The 14,646-nt window shown below is 41.4% G+C and overlaps 1 protein-coding gene and 1 long non-coding RNA gene across 3 annotated transcripts in view; one reads left to right on the top strand and one right to left on the bottom strand.

The window, feature by feature from the left end:
• The window catches only part of RETREG1 (reticulophagy regulator 1), a 136,043-nt gene that overhangs the window by 7,138 nt on the left and 114,259 nt on the right, over positions 1-14,646 (top strand). The gene's annotated exons all lie outside the window — the stretch shown is intronic.
• Positions 3,715-10,607, bottom strand: LOC311515224. Its single transcript, XR_014710087.1, has 3 exons — positions 10,541-10,607; positions 6,596-6,662; positions 3,715-4,595 (listed from the first exon to the last, which is right to left on the bottom strand). It is a non-coding gene; the product is annotated as an uncharacterized lncRNA (long non-coding RNA).

Consider the following 14,646-nt stretch of genomic DNA (forward strand, 5'->3'; position numbering starts at 1 on the left):
TGAAATCAAACTTACTCCTGTGGGAATTCTGCAGCACTGCGCATGTGCAGAATTCATGTCTCTCATAGAAAAAACAGCTGGAGAGGCACTGCAGTAATACCTTTTGCTCACCAGGGGCTGCTATAGCACCAGGACAGACGGCAGCCTGCTCATGGGCTGGCTCAGTCTGCTGTGGAGCAGAAGGGGGCAGTGGCTGTGTTCCTCACAGCGCCCTGCCTGCCGGGCCAGGTAAGGAGGAACAGGATATGGAGAGACGGACAGAGCGGGGCACACAAGGCTGCTGGGGGCTCACATAGACTGGGGTTCAAAAGCACTATGGGGGGACAGGCTGGGGTGGGGGCACAGGAGCTAGTGGGGTGACAGCATTGAGCCAGGGGCTCAGTGGAGGTGCAGGGACATATGGGGAGCAGGGGTGGCTGAGTGGGAGTGCAGGACCACATGGGGATGGGAGGGAGGGGTGCAGGGCCACATGGAGAGGAGGGTCCAGGCTCTTTCCCAGCAATTATTTCCCTCTCCCTCAGTTCCTCCATTATCCTACTCATCCAAGCCTCTGCATTGGTTCTGAGGGGTGTGGGAAAAACATTTCTGTATTGCGGTTTAAATGAATTACTCAAAGTTCTGTATTAATATGCCTAGTAAGGAATCAATTCGTCAAAAAAACATTTCCTGAATCTTTTTTGTTGTCTGTATTGTTACAGACATACTTGCTGACAGGTATTTTGAAATTAATTACCAAAATAATTAAAACTGGCATGATTGTGTTATTTTGACAAATAAAATATACAGCATTTTACAAAATTTTTTGGTGCAGAATTCCCCAAAGAGTACAAACTGTAAGAAACACCTACAAAATCCTGGAAGAAATAGCATATATGTTGATAAAGTATTTGATATGCATTAAGACTTGTGATTAAAGGAAAGTGGATTCTTCTCCTTATTTGAAATCTTCTAATAATACTTGGCATTTATAGGGCTGACCATGCAAAGATCTCAAAGAAATTGACAAATTATTTTTCGGTCTGAACACTTCTGTGAGGTAGGCAGATATTGCTGGGCTAGATTTTCAAATGTGCGCACACAAACTGTAAACAACCTCACTGGTACATGCTTATAGGCAAGTCACATACGCATAGGGATTTGCATGTCTGTATTGGAATGTGCACACACGATATATGCAGATCTCCTCTTTATTTTAATGTTACGAGGAAGAAACTGAGCTATGTGACCTGGAGGCTGAAGCCCACATTTTTAAAGAGGTATGTGCCCTTGTGTATGCCCTGATGTAGGCATGCTATCTCTTTCCTGTCCAAAAGTGCACATACATATTTGAGGAGGGGAATTGGATGTTTGTCTGGTATGTACAGAGTTGTTCATAGGCACCCTAGAAAATTTGGTCTTCTGTGACTTCCCCATTGTCACCCAGGAAGTTTTTGTCAGAGCAGGGAACAGAATCTGATAACTCAAGTCTCAGGGTATCCAGTGCAAGTGCAAGCTTTCGCATGTTGCCCTAGGAATGTGCTTCTGCAATGTCCTTCAGAGACCACATCCAACACCTTGTCTATGAAATGGCTTCTTGCTTACAATGGGTGTCAGAAATGGGTGTAGCCAAATTCGTGTTAAATGTTGTTTAGCTAAGTGTAGTCGAGGACAAGTTATAGCTGCTGAAACAGAGTTGACCATGGTTTGTCTTTGGCCATGCTTGGCCACATTACACTAGGGATTTTTACCAACCATAGCACTGGTGGGCAACTTTTTTTCAATTCCCAAAGATAGTTCAAGTGCAAGGCTTTGCCTATGTTTAACCGTAGTTCAACTACACCCATTGCTTTTCTCTGTCAATAATGAAGCATTTTCAAATTGCGGACAAGGTTTAGAGGTGAGTCCCTGTTCCAGTTCAGCAGTTGATCTTTCTGATGATATGGCCAGTCTCTAACCAATTTATACTGTGGCCCATATAATTGAAAGATTATTTCATGGATGTTCTTCCCTCTCGTTCTTGATAGTACACTATATATTTTTTCTGTTTGTGTTCATGCATCATGCCTGTGCCCAAAACAGCAATTGTGTGTATAAAAAAAATTCATTTTAGGAAAGTAATATATGTTTAGCTTCTCTGAATAATATTTAACTGTGGGAAACAAGGAGAAGCTAACACCATTCAGCAATGGTGTACCACAAGAAATGCTCAGCAGACCACACTTCAGAAAATCTGGACTGTAGTTTTAAGATGTAGACACTTGTGTACTGGAGGCGGGACTGAGACCAACTCTCTTCATACAGGTTACTAACAAGCCATTAGATAAGAGTTTCAGTTACTGCTAATCCAGTGGCCTTCTTTGAATTGATTCATAAAAGACCAATTATCTGCTTGTATGAGGCAAGATAGCTTCTTTTTAAACATAAATTCCATCTTTCTTTAAAATGTGTATTCTTATGCATTTAAGTGGATTTACACATGTGACCCTATGTCAAGGTTCCCTCCCCACCCTGAACTCTAGGGTACAGATATGGGGACCTGCATGAAAAACCCCCTAAGCTTATTTTTACCAGCTTAGGTTGAAACTTCCCCAAGGTACAAACTATTTTACATTTTGCCCTTGGACTTTATTGCTGCCACCACCAAGTGTCTAACAAATATGTAACAGGGAAAGAGCCCGCTTGGAAAAGTCTTTCCCCCCCCAAATCCTCCCAAACTCTACACCGCCTTTCCTGGGGAAGGCTTGATAAAAATCCTCACCAATTTGCATAGGTGAACACAGACTCAAACCCTTGGATCTTAAGAACAATGAAAAAGCAATCAGGTTCTTAAAAGAAGAATTTTAATTGAGGAAAAAGTAAAAGATTCACCTCTGTAAAATCAGGATGGTAAATATCGTACAGGGTAATCAGATTCAAAACATAGAGAATCCCTCCAGGCAAAACCTTAAGTTACAAAAAGACACAAAAACAGGAATATACATTCCATTCAGCACAGCTTATTTTCTCAGCCATTTAAACAAAACAGAATCTAATGCATAGTTAACTAGATTGCTTATTAACTATTTACATGAGTTCTGACGTGCATTCCTGCTCTGGTGCCAGCAGAAGCAACACACAGACAGAGAGAGCCTTTGTTTCTCCCTCCCTCCAGCTTTGAAAATACCTTGTCTCCTCACTGGTCATTTTGGTCAGGTGCCAGCAAGGTTATCCTAGCTGCTTAACCCTTTACAGGTGAAAGGGTTTTTCCTCTGACCAGGAGGGATTTAAAGATGTTTACCCTTCCCTTTATATTTATGACACTCTATATTTCTCCTTTTTGTCCCATTTATTAATCGCTTTCATATATTTGCATTTGTGTCCAGTATTTTAAGATCTAATCTAGGTGGTGGGCAGGCAGTCCCATTAAAGTCTTTCCAAGATAAGTGTCCATAAACTAGTAATTGGAACCATCTGATTCTTTCACAAATGTTGTGATGTAGAAACACACCATAACTCTTGAATATATCCCATAAAAATATACAACCGCATGCTGCAGTAATTGTGTAAAAAAAAAAAAAAAACACAAACCAACAAAAAAAGCCACCCTACAACTTACAATGATGATGCTTATATTTTGAACAAAAAGGAAAGGAGCACTTGTGGCACCTTAGAAACTAACAAATTTATTTGAGCATAAGCTTTTGTGAGCTACAGCTCACTTCATCAGATGCATTCAGTGGAAAATACAGTGGGGAGATTTATATACATAGAGAACAGGAAACAATGGGTGTTACCCTACACACTGTAACGAGTGATCACTTAAGGTGAGCTATTACCAGCAGGGCGGGGGGGGAGGAAAGTCTTTTGTAGTGATAATCAAGGTGGGCCATTTCCAGCAGTTGACAAGAATGTCTGAGGAACAGTGGGGGGGTGGGGGAGAGAATAAACATGGGGAAATAGGTTTACTTTGCGTGATGACCCATCCACTCCCAGTCTCTATTCAAGCCTAAGTTAATTGTATCCAGTTTGCAAATTAATTCCAATTCAGCAGTCTCTTGTTGGAGTCTGTACCAATGTACCGCAGAGGGACATTGCTGGTACCTGATGGCGTGTATCACACTGGTAGATGTGCAGGTGAATGAGCCTCTGATCGTGTGGTTGATGTGATTAGGCCCTATGATGGTGTCCCCTGAATAGATATGTGGACACAGTTGGCAACGGGCTTTATTGCAAGGATAGGTTCCTGGGTTAGTGGTTCTGTTGTGTGGTGTGTTGTTGCTGGTGAGTATTTGCTTCAGGTTGGGGGGCAGTCTGTAAGCAAGGACTGGCCTGTCTCCCAAGATCTGTGAGAGTGATGGGTCGTCCTTCAGGATAGGTTGTAAATCCTTGATGATCCGTTGGAGGGGTTTTAGTTGGGGGCTGAAGGTGATGGCTAGTGGCGTTCTGTTCTTTTCTTTGTTGGGCCTGTCCTGTAGCAGGTGACTTCTGGGTACTCTTCTGGCTTCTTCACTTCAGCAGGTGGGTATTGTAGTTGTAAGAATGCTTGATAGAGATCTTGTAGGTGTTTGTCTCTGTCTGAGGGGTTGGAGCAAATGCGGTTGCCCCTCTCCATGTACATTGTCCAAACTGGACAGTCTCTACATAAAAGAATAAATGGGCACAAATCAGACGTCAAGAATTTATAACATTCAAAAACCAGTTGGAGAACACTTCAATCTCTCTGGTCACTCGATTACAGACCTAAAAGTTGCAATTCTTCAACAAAAAAACTTCAAAAACAGACTCCAATGAGAGACTGCTGAATTGGAATTAATTTGCAAACTGGATACAATTAACTTAGGCTTGAATAGAGACTGGGAGTGGATGGGTCATCACGCAAAGTAAAACTATTTCCCCATGTCTTCCCCCCGCCCCACTCCCCACTGTTCCTCAGATGTTCTTGTCAACTGCTGGAAATAGCCCACCTTAATTATCACTACAAAAGGTTCACCACTCCCCCCCCCGCTTTCCCGCTAGTAATAGCTCACCTTAAGTGATCACTTTCATTACAGTGTGTATGGTAGCACCCACTGTTTCATGTTCTCTGTGTATATAAATCTCCCTACTGTATTTTCCACTGAATGCATCCGATGAAGTGAGCTGTAGCTCACGAAAGCTTATGCTCAAATAAATTTGTTAGTCTCAAAGGTGCCAAAAGTACTCCTTTTCTTTTTGCTAATACAGACTAACATGGCTGCTACTCTGAAACCTTATATTTTAAACAATTACTGTAGTATTTATGAGGGACATAGGTAATACACATTAAATAAGTAACTGCTATACCTCAAAATAATCTATTGTATCCTACAAGAACCAGCATATCTGGTTGACAGAAGCATGGAAAAGGAGAGTGTTGCAAGGGGTTGCCTTTGTGACATTTCTCACCACCACACATGCCAACAGCTCTGTGGAAGCGTTCACAAGGTCATGCTGTGGAATGTCAGAGTCTGGACTGGGAGGTGGTTGCTCTGCTGTAGCAGACACCCGTGGATGATTTGGCATGTTAGTTAACACTGACTCTGTCAATGTTAATTTACCTGCTTTTCTACACGACGGGGATCGGAGAGGAAGGATGGGTGGTCGTGTGTTTCAGGCACTCTGGCTTCATGAGCTATACCATCAGGGAGCATGGCAGCTAGGAGCAAGTGTAGAATAACGGGTCCTTTCCACCCAGATGGGCCTAACCAATCTGTATCCACGGAGATCTGGCTTTAGTGGGAGGAAGCCTGGCCTTTGTTGTGGGGGGGAAGAAGGGACCATAGTATCATCCCTGCCCTGTTACCAGATTTGCCCATTACTTTGGAGTATGCTCATGTATTAGTGTTGCTCTTTGGCGGGGAGGGGTCTGTAATTCTGTCAATGTACTGTTTGTGTTTTATATGGAGCTCTACTTCTCCCTTCTGCAAGTCCCCTCCCAATGGAGCTGTCCTGCAGGACCTAGATTCCCCAGGGCTGGGTTCCTCCAGCCCCAGAACCGGATGAATGAACACACACACGCACACTCACACATACATTAACAGAGCAAGTCTGAGTGGACCGGGTCAGTCAGCACTTTCAAGCTGACCCCTAATATGTCCTTGGACTCAGTGGACTGGGCCAAGCAGCACTTTCAAGCTGTCACCATTATATGCCACAAGTACCACACCGGAATGGAGTAAGCCTGAGCAGGCTGGGTAGAACAGCACTTCCAGGCTGCCACCCATATATGCCCATATACTCAGCGGACTGGGTCAAGCAGCACTTTCAAGCTGCCACCCTCGTAAGTCACAGGTTCAGCACGTCCCTATCCCCACTTTCACGTCATAATTGTACTGGTAGTAACCCACTTGATGAGCAAACCCCAGAGTATTTTTGGGCGCTACAGGGATATTTAGTTTAGGTAAAAGAAGAGTTGCTGCAGAGTAAATGGGGAAACTAAAAACACAAATGAGTAAAGTTCAGAGCTAGAGAGAGAGAAAAGCAACCAGCTTAACCATAAAAGTTATTTATTGAATAATAGTGATGACTACACAAGGAGAGCCTAAACCAACATAAGTTACATTATTAAAGTTAATACCTGAGGTAGAAAAGAAAACAGAGAGAGAGAGAAGGATCTCACCACTCCATAAAGCTTGACCTGCTGGTCGGGGTCCCCAGGTGACGGTCGTAGCTCAGGATCCTGAGAGCTGGAGACAAGCAGAGAAGATGAAATCCCTGTGAAACTGATGCATCCATGCATTGGAACACTTACTGGAATGTGGGCAGAGTTTTTTTTATATGGAATCAACAATGGTTCAAGGAAGAAGATTAGATTTGTTTATGGGTAAACTGATGACTCAGGTTTTCTTTAGGGTAGACAATAGAAACTGATCACTCTTGGCTATGGGTGGTGTTCCGTCCAGGGAGCTCACAATCCAATGAGAATTGGTCTGATAACTGCTGAGCTGGGTGTGTTCATTAACATCTGGAGCAGAGATTCCCCATGATGCAGAGCTTCCCTGCTTTTCCGGTCCCAGAGTTCAGTGCAGTTCTTGCCTTGGAATCTCTGTTCTCCATTTTGTATGCTAATGGCAATGCCTCCCTGTCCCATCTTTGATGCAGAGGAGGCTGGGGGAGTTGCCTTTGTTCTTGTCACCCTTGTCAGGAGGGGTCTAGGTGTGTCTCCCACTGCCGTTCACTGCTCTCTGCAAGTCTTTTCTTTGATCGGTTTTGGTTCAAGCAGAGGCTGGGCGGGGGAGGGGGGAAGTGTCTTTCATGAGTCAGACAGGCTGGATACCGTGCCATGGTTCCCCAAGAACACAGGGTTGACTGGTATCAGCCCCCAAAAGAAGAATTTATAGGAAACTTGGAATTTCTGTTCTCTGTGGAAGAGCAGCCAGTGTAGGAAGCAAGAGAGCCCTAAATTAAAAATTAACTTAAATATCAGAATTACAAAAATGCTCAAATGACACTAACAGTAGCTAGCTTCAGAGGGAAATTGAAGGTCCTTGACACCTCAAAGGATTTGGCCCTTAGGAAATGGGGCTAAAAGGGAAATGCAGAATAATAGTAATTTTGTGAGTTAAGCATTGACTTAAAATAGAAAGACAAGAACTTGTTAAAAAAGCTTAAATGCAGGATAAAAAGTTGATTTGTGCTTTTCAAGCTTGGTGGGTGGGGGTAGGGAGAAATAATGATGACTATGAGGCACTGCAGAGCAGATAGGCTAGATTGGGGTGGAGTTCTAGAATAATGCACTTTTTCCTTTTGAATTAATCTCTCCACGTCTACAAATGAATAAAAATAAAATACAAAGTTTTTAGAGGGGTGGAGAAAATCAGCTTTAATACAGACCAGAAAAAAGAATTACTTTGATTTTAACAGCTGGAAGTTGTCAAGTTTGAGTCTTATTTCTGCAATGTGCTACACTCATTTAGAAGCAATAAGTATATAATCTGACCAGGCACTTGAAGCTATTGCGGTTTAAGATGCTAAATTTAGAATGTAACGGAAAGGGATTTGGCAAAGTTTTTTTTATTAAATAATGCACATAATTTTGTTTTGTTTTTGTTTTTTGAAAAACCAACTAGCTGTCTCCCTCTCTTTCTCTTCCCCCACCCCCTCCAACTGAAAAGCAGTTCAAATTTTACAAATGCCGACATTTGTTTTTAACCCCCTGGGTAATTACAGTGATTGCTATTTTCAATACCATCTACAAGACTGACAAATTTTGATTAAAAGTAATAGAATGTTTAAAGTACTTAGGCTACTTTGAAAATGGCAAATAGTATGTTTTGTGTGTACAGCTTAAAAAGAAACCATTATAGTTGGGCTCAGTAAGGTATATGGTTTTTCTACTAATCGTGTGTGTGTGTGTGTTACCCAGTAAATAGCATTCTGTCCTTTTGGTGCTGCTGCATTTTGTCATGTGAGTAGCGTTTCAAGAGATTTAGAATAGGAGGGTGTTTTTTGTTGTGTTTTTGTATTGATAATCCCTATCAGATTTTTAAAACAACAAACGATTATTCAACTAGGATATAACTAGTTTTTCAAACCTTGCAATATTGAACTAAACTTTTGATAAGTTTATGTGCCAAATGCTCATCTAAACACTGGTGGACTCACTCTGTAATCAGTGAAAAATAATGGCTGTAAGAATATAGAGTGGCATGACATTGTGTATAGGAAGAATTTGCTGACAGAATGCGTCATGGTTAATCCTTGTCTGCATTTAGGACAATTACTTGTTACTGATAATAGATGACAGCAATGGCTGCAACTGGACTGGTGCTGAACACAGCTTAACTGCAAATATCAAACAAAGTATACCATGTTCTGCATCTTTTCTGAATCAGTGGTTACATTTTGCAAGGATCAAGTGTCTACTCTTCCTCTCTCAAGCGGCAGTTTTGATGCTGTTTTGGAGAGCTTAAAAATCAATTGTACATGGAGAATTCAAATTTTCCTATAAACTTTAGAGAGATGCCTACTGGCACAATGTTCTTTCATAGCAAACTATTGGGTGCTATAAAATAGTGGCTCTCAACCCTTCCAAACTACTATACCCCTTTCAAGAGTCTGATTTGTTTTGCGTACCCCAAGTTTCACCTCACTTAAAAATTACTTGCTTACAAAATCAGGCATAAAATACAAAAGGATCACAGTACTGAATCATTGCTTACTTTCTAATTTTTACAATATAATTATAAAATAAAGTAATTGGAATGTAAATATTGTACTTACATTTCAGTGTATCATATATAGAGCAATATAAACATGTCGTATGAAATTTTAGTTTGTATTGACTTCACAAGTGATTTTTATGTAGTCTGTTATAAAACTAAACTATCTAGACGAGTTGATGTACCTCCTGGAAGACCTCTGCGTACCATCCCAGAGGTACTTGTATCCGTGGTTGAGAACTACAGATATAAAATATTATTGTTCCAAGAATCTCTGATATAGAAAAGCGTGGTCTTAACATTAACCCTGTGTACAGTAGAACTCAGAGTTACCAACTGACTGCTCAACCACACACCTCCGTTTGAACCAGAAATACACAATCAGGCAGCAACAGAGACAAAACAAACAAACCAGTACTTGGTTAATTGTAAACTACTTTTTTTTTTAAAGGGAAGTTTTAAAAAAAAAAGTTTTGACAAGGTAAGGAAACTATTTGTGCTTGTTTCATTTAAATTAAGGTGGTAAAAAGCAGCATTTTTCTTCTTCATAGTAAAGTTTCAAAGCTATATTAAGTCAATATTCAGTAATAAACTTTTGAAAGAATAACCAGAACATTTTGTTCAGAGCTATGAACATTTCAGGGTTACAAACAACCTCCGTTCCCGAGGTGTTCGTAACTCTAACATTCTACAGTAGTTTCCATAGTGAAGGCACAATTTATCTATGGGGCCTAGAAATCATTTTAAAAAAAGATTATACTCTTTAGTTTTTTGTTTGTTTGTTTTTAAACCATCTTCCGACTCTTTCTCCTGTTCTTTTACAGGGATTGTCAGGGTTCCCTCCCCACTCTGAACTCTAGGGTATAGATGTGGGGACCCGCATGAAAGACCCCCAAAGCTTATTTCTATCAGCTTAGGTTAAAAACTTCCCCAAGGTAAAAATTCTTCCTTGTCCTTGGACTGAATCGCTGCCACCACCAAGTGAGTTAGACAAAGATTCAGGAAAAGGACCACTTGGAGTTTCAGGAAAAGGACCACTTGTTTCCCCCAAAATATCCCCCCAAGCCCTTTCACCACCTTTCCTGGGGAGGCTTGAGAATAATATACCAACCAGATAAGTAACCCAGGTGGGCACAGACCAGACCCTTGGGTTTTTAGGACACCAGAAACCAATCAGATTCTTAAAAACAATTTTATAATAAAGAAAAAAGTAAAAGACGCACCTCTGTAAAATCAGGATGGAAGGTAATTTTACAGGGTAATAAGATTTAAAACACAGAGGATTCCCCTCTAAGCAAAAATTTAAAGTTACAAAAAACAGGAATAAACCTCCCTCTTAGCATAGGGAAAACTCACAAGTGAAAACAAAAGATAAGATAACGCATTTCCTTGCTATTACTTACAGTTTTTGTAATCTTGGATACTTATTTCAGGTAGGATTTTAGGAGATGGTTTTCCTGCCCTGGTCCCTCTCTGTCCTGGAGAGAACAAGAAGACCACAGATTTGAAAGGATCTTCTTCCCTTATTGGTCCTTTTTGGTCAGGTGCCAACCAGGTTATTTGAGCTTCTTTTCCCCTTACAGGTAAAGGAGGGATTTTATGCTGCCCTTAGCTGTATGTTTGTGACAGAGATTTTTCTCAAGAATAATTGTTCTGGAAACACTTTTCTTTACTGTTGCAGTTAGGGTTAACTCATTCTAAAGGGAAGCATTTATTCCCATTATTTCTATATACCCAAAAGAAAAGGGGAGTAGGGAGACTAAACAGCTTAAAATTAATCCAGAGCTGTATTTCCCTGTTTTTCATTCAGAGATTCAAAGGCCAAACGGGACTATTGTGATCATCTAGTCAGACCTCCTATATAAACAGGCCGTAGAATATCCCCAAAATAATTTCTAGAGCAGAACCAGTCTTGATTTAAAGATTTTCAGTGATGGAGAATCCACCACAACCATTAGTAAATTGTTCCAGTGGTTAATTACCCTCACTGTTAAAAATTTACACCTTCTTTCCAGTCTGAATTTGTCTAGCCTCAACTTTCAACCAATGGTTCATTTTATAGCTTTCTGTGTTAGATCATATTTTCCACTGAATGCATCTGATGAAGTGAGCTCACGAAAGCTTATGCTCAAATACATTTGTTAGTCTCTAAGGTGCCACAAGTACTCCTTTTCTTTTTGCGAATACAGACTAACACGGCTGCTAGTCTGAAACCTGTGTTAGATCAAAGACCCATTATTAAATATTTCTTCCCCATGAAGGTACATGTAGACCTTAATCAAATCACCCTTTAATCAATTTTTGTGACTCTTCTCTGAACCCTCTCCAGTTTATCAACATCCTTCTTGCATTGTGGACACAAGAACTGGATGCAGTATTTTAGCAGTGGTTGCACAAGTGACAAATATATAAGTAAAATAACCTCTCGACGACTCCTTGAATTTTCCTTGTTAATGCATCCAAGGGTTGCATTAGTCATTTAGGACATAGCATTGCACTGTGGGCCTATGTTCAGCTGATTATTCACCACAACCCCCAAAACTTTTTCAGAGTTACTGCTTCCCAGGATAGTCTCCCATCCTGTAAGTTTGATGTATGTTCTTTGTTTCTCTCTCTCGATAGATATGTGTGTGTGTATTTAAAAACATTGTTTGCATGTGCACAGCTTAACAAGCAGTCTAGGTCACTCTGAATCAGTGACCTATTGTCACGACTGGGACGTGGGCGATCTGACCCAGTGGTCAGAGCAAGCGTCCTGTCAGGAAAGGGGTTTTCTGTGCAGGATTTCAAAAATAATACATGAAACACCAAGTGAACCTTCAGAGAGCAGGATAGTTGTAGTTTAAAAGTGACTGAATTAACCTGCCAAAAGATCTTTAAGGGGCCAAGGAATTGAAAATCCAGCTTGTGAGCAGGTGTATTTGTGCGGAGATACTGGGTGGAGAGCCATACTCATGCCTGGTCTTGATGAATCTCTGCTATAGGAGGTCTAAGGTGGCCGGATTGGGAGAGGTTGCAGGTAATTGTGGATGGAATTGGGATGGTACCCTTTGTTGGTGTGTGGTGGTTTTGTGGGTTTTTTTTGTTTTGTTTTTAAAAAATATTTGTCCTGTGGACACATGGTCTGCATTATTGTAGGCAAATTCTGAATAGGGGAGAAGTGAATACCTATCGTCCTACTGGTGATTGTAGCATCACAGATACTATTCAAAAATTTGGTTGGCCCTTTCCATTTGGCCGTTGGACTGGGGATGGTAACCACAGGAAAGATGTGTGGATTCCCAGCAGGCTGTGCCAGAACCGGGCTGTGAACTGAGACCCCCGATTGGAGATAATGTATTCTGGAAGGCTGTAAAGACAGACTACATGGCTAATCCAGAGCTTGGCTGGCTCTTCAGGAGAGGGAAGAGATGAAGTGGTTCATTTTAGTAAATTGGTCACTGCTGTCAAAATTGTCAAATTGTTGCTGTCATAAATATAAAGGGAAGGGTAAACACGTTTAAATCCCTCCTGCCCAGAGGAAAATTCCTTTCACTTGTAAAGAGTGAAGAAGCTAGGATAACCTCGCTGGCACCTGACCAAAATAACCAATGAGGAGACAAGACACTTTAAAAAGCTGGGAGGAAAGAGAAAAACAAAGGGTCTGTGTCTGTCTGTGTGATGCTCTTGCTGGGCACAGAACAGGAATGGAGTCTTAGAATTTAGTAAGTAATCTAGCTCGATATGCGTTAGATTATGATTTCTTTAAATGGCTGAGAAATTAAGTTGTGCGGAATAGAGTGGGTATTCCTGTCTGTGTGCCTTTTTGTAAGATAAGGTTTTGCCTAGAGAGATTCTCTGTGTTTTGAATCTAATTACCCTGTAAGGTATTTACCATCCTGATTTTACAGAGGTGATTCTTTTTACTTCTATTAAAATCCTTCTTTTCAGAAACTGAATGTTTTTTCATTGTTCTTAAGATCCAAGGGTTCGGGTCTGTGTTCACCTATGCAAATTGGTGAGGATTTTTACCAAACTTTCCCCAGGAAGTGGGTTGCAAGGGTTGGGAGGATTTTGGGGGGAAAGACGTTTCCAAACAACGCTTTCCTAATAAAAATAAACCCAGATAAACATTTGGTGGTGGTAGTGGAAGTCCAAGGGCAAAGGGTAAAATACTTTGTACCTTGGGGAAGTTTTAACCTAAGCTGGTAAAAGTAAGCTTAGGAGGTTTTCATGCAGGTCCCCACATCTGTACCCTAGAGTTCAGAGAGGGGAAGGAACCTTGACAGTTGCATTCTGGTAATTCTGCAGTAAAGTCTAGGGTGATAGCTGCCCAATGTCAAGATGGAGTCTCCAAAACTATAGGAGACTGCAGGGCTAGTGGTGTGGTGTCTTGGTGCAAGTACAAATATCACAGGAGGCAATGAATGACTGCATCATCAGGCACAGCCAGGTCATCAAAAAGAGCAGGATATTAGTCACTGGGTATTGAACCACCCCAAATGTCTTGCTAGGGGAATATTGTGACGTAGTTACAAGACTGCAACCAGGGTCCAAGGTGAACACACATACAGTCCCTTACATACGTAGTGTTTCAGAGGAGTCATGCTGCTGCTTGTGGATAATAGCTTGTTAGTCAGGCAGAATTCCTGATGCAGAGGCAAAGCATATCAATCTGAGAATATTGTGGTGACAAGCTGCACTGAGAAAGTTACGGGATTTGGGAATGAGGCTTGGTTTCTGGATGGGTACTTGTGGGTTGGTACCGTATCTTTGGGACAGGGCGTTCGCCTTGCCATTTTTGGACCTTGGACGGTAGGTGATAACATTGAATGGTGAGGAGAAATAGGGCCCACCAAAGCTGCTGTTGGTTTAAGGCCTTCGCCTTATGTAGATATTCCAGGTTTTTATGGTCAGTGAATACCTGGATGGGTGACAAGCTCCTTCCAGGGACTACTGCCATTCTGCATAATAGGTTTTTATCTCCAGGAGTTCCTTATCAAGTATTTTGTAGCTTAGTTCTTTGGACGTGAACTTCCTTGAGTAGCAAGCACACAGGTATAACGTGTTTGGGGCCATGTCACTGGGACAGGAGAGTCTCAATCACTGTATTGGAGATGTCAGTTTCTACAATAAAGACCAATGTAATATTGGCATGAGCCAATGCAGGTGCTTTAGTAAAGGCAAGTTTTAGCTGATTGAATGCATGCTGGGCCTTCGATGGAATTGGACATTTTTCTGGAGGAGAGTAGTAAGCTCAGTTTTGTTTTGAAAAGTTCAGGATAAATCATCGATAAAAATTGGCAAACCCTAGGAAGCGTTTCAAGACACTTACTGTGTGGGGAGTTGGCTGATCTTGGACCTTGCGTGGGTCTGTCTGGATCCCTTCTGGGGATAAGATGAAGCCCAAGAACTCTGTGAAGGTCTGATAGAAGGCAGGCTTCTCAAGCTTTGCATAAAGGCCATGCTGCCATAAGCATTCCAAGACAGTTTGGACATGAGCATTATGTTGTTTAGGGCAGTTGGAGAA

This window comes from Lepidochelys olivacea (genome assembly GCF_965140295.1).
Source record: "Lepidochelys olivacea isolate rLepOli2 genome assembly, chromosome: 2".
In the NCBI taxonomy this organism is placed as follows: Eukaryota; Metazoa; Chordata; order Testudines; family Cheloniidae; genus Lepidochelys; species Lepidochelys olivacea.